General features: G+C 40.8%; 1 pseudogene across 1 annotated transcript in view; it reads right to left on the reverse strand.

Annotated features, from left to right (window-relative positions):
* LOC310959732 (xylosyltransferase 1-like) overlaps window positions 1–2,500 on the reverse strand; it is a 26,846-nt pseudogene that overhangs the window by 1,181 nt on the left and 23,165 nt on the right. Inside the window, exons 10-11 of the transcript in view lie at window positions 1,315–1,658; window positions 1–197 (exon numbers count right to left, since the gene is read on the reverse strand). The exon at window positions 1–197 is cut by the window's left edge and continues 136 nt beyond it. The product of the transcript in view is annotated as a xylosyltransferase 1-like (transcript). The remainder of the gene's footprint in view (window positions 198–1,314; window positions 1,659–2,500) is intronic.

Below are 2,500 nucleotides of genomic sequence, written 5' to 3' on the forward strand. Positions count from 1 at the left end.
GCCCAGTGGCCCTCCAGGAGCCGGTCCAGCCAGCGACCGCAGCGGCGCCCCCCGTCAGGCCGGCGTTGGCCTCCGCCCTCCTCCAACGGCGCCCAGGCCTCACGGGTCAGACCAGCACAGCACCGGGTTCAGACCGTGGAAGCTCTGCTCCATGTAGGAGTTCCTGGGCGGGCCGGCGTGCAGCCGCAGGGCGTCCTCTGGAGCACAGGACCGGGGGGAGGGGAGGGGGGAAGGACCGGGGGGGAATCATACAAAACTGTTATTAAATACAAACTTTTAAAAACTTTTAATGAATTTTTTTTTTCAATTTTTAAAACTTTTTTCAAACTTTTTTCAACTTTTTAAAAACTTTTTTCAACTTTTTAAAAACTTTTTTCAACTTTTTTCAACTTTTTTTTCAACTTTTTTCAACTTTAAAAACTTTTTAAAACTTTTTTATGACTTTTTTAAACTTTTTTTCAAGTTTTTAAAACTTTTTTTCTACTTTTTTTCAACTTTTTTCAAGTTTTTAAAACTTTTTTATGACTTTTTAAAACTTTTTAAAACTTTTTTCAACTTTTTTGTGAGTTTTTTTCAACTTTTTAAAACTTTTTTTATGACTTTTTAAAACTTTTTTATGACTTTTTTCAACTTTTTAAAACTTTTTAAAAACTTTTTTAGGACTTTTTTCAAACACACACACCACACACAGACACACACACACACACACACACACACACACACACACACACACACACACACACACACACACACACACACAGTCACAGCTGTTGCCACCATGCAAACATATATTTATAGTGTCAGTATCCAGTCACACACACACACACCGGGGTCACCTCTGTCAAAATTAGCCTCCCCTGTGTCATTTGTTTGACCTCCTCAGATCTGTGTGTGTGTGTGGTGTGTGTGTGTGTGTGTGTGTGTGTGTGTGTGTGTGCGTGTGTGTACAAAGGGGATAACTGCAGACCTCTATGTAAAGCATGGTACATGAATAGACGTGAGCTGGTGTTATAAAGTGAAGGTGTGATGTGATCTGATCGGAGTGTGTGTGTGTGTGTGTGTGTGTGTGTGCGTGTGTGTGTGTGTGTGTGCGTGTGTGTGTGTGTGTGTGTGTGTGTACGTGTGTGACATCCTGCCTCATGGATCAGCCTGTCCTCATTCTCGGTCCATACATATATCTAAGTGAAAAGTAACACACTGTAACCCACGTATTTATTTCTGCAGACGTGACGTAGAATCAGAGGGTCGGGGTGTGTGTGTGAGTGTGTGTGTGTGTGTGTGTGTGTCTCTCTGTGTGTGTGGACGAGCGCTCACCTTGCTGTAAAGGCTGCTGCCGGTGGAACTCCAGCGGCGCCACGATGAAGCTGGTCTGCCCCAGCGGGTTCCAGTGGTGCAGCACCCGCAGCGTCCACAGCCCGGGCCTGAGCGGCGGCGTGAGCGGGCCGGCCGGTAGTGTGTGACCCTCGGCGGAGGCGTCCACCAGGATGTCGTAAGGTGGCAGCGATGACGTTAGTGGGGTCGATCCACACCACGGTGGCCGTCAGGTTGCTCGGCGGCCGCGGCTCCAGCGCTGCACGGCCACGGGCTCGTCGTTGGGTCCCAGGAGACCCCCCCCAGTTCCTGAAGAGGCGCTCCTTTGGGTCCCAGTCGGCCCCGACCTGAGGAGCAGAGCGCCGTTACTCGGGTCACACAGTTTCTCTGACTGCGTGAGAAGATTTTAAACTATAGCAGCATTTACGCTTAAGCACCGTTGTAAGGAAACACAAAGTTCAGAGGGAAAGACGAAGTCTGGGGCGTTTGCGTAGGATTTAAAGTTAAAGACACGAACGACGCAGCGTCAAGCACGGGATCAGAAGGTTTCAGTGATCTGGAGACAAAGTACAGCCTCTTTTTTTATGACTTACAGCCAAAAAGTTGTAAAAAGTCATAAAAAAAGTTGTAGAAACTCATAAAAAAAGTTGTAGAAACTCATAATAAAGTTTAAAAAGTCATAAAAAAAGTTTTAAAAAGTCATAAAAAAGTTTAAAAAGTCATAAAAAAAAGTTTTTAAAAAAAGTCATAAAAAAGTTTTAAAAAAAGTCATAAAAAGTTGTAGAAAGTCATAAAAAAGTTGAAAAGTCATATAAAAGTTGAAAAAGTCACAAAAAGTTGAAAAAAAATCATTAAAAAAGTCATAAAAAAAAGTTGTAGAAACTCATAAAAAAGTTGTAGAAAACTCATAATAAAGTTTAAAAAGTCATAAAAAAAGTTTAAAAAGTCATAAAAAAGTTTAAAAAAGTCATAAAAAAAGTTTTAAAAAGTCATAAAAAAGTTTTAAAAAAGTCATAAAAAGTTGTAGAAAGTCATAAAAAAGTTGAAAAGTCATATAAAAGTTGAAAAAGTCACAAAAAGTTGAAAAAAATCATTAAAAAGTCATAAAAAAAAGTTTTAAAAAAGTCATAAAAAAAGTTGTAAAAAGTCATAAAAAAGTTGAAAAGTCACATAAAAGTTGAATAAAATA

This window comes from Echiichthys vipera (genome assembly GCF_963691815.1).
Source record: "Echiichthys vipera genome assembly, chromosome: 17".
Classification (NCBI taxonomy): Eukaryota; Metazoa; Chordata; class Actinopteri; order Perciformes; family Trachinidae; genus Echiichthys; species Echiichthys vipera.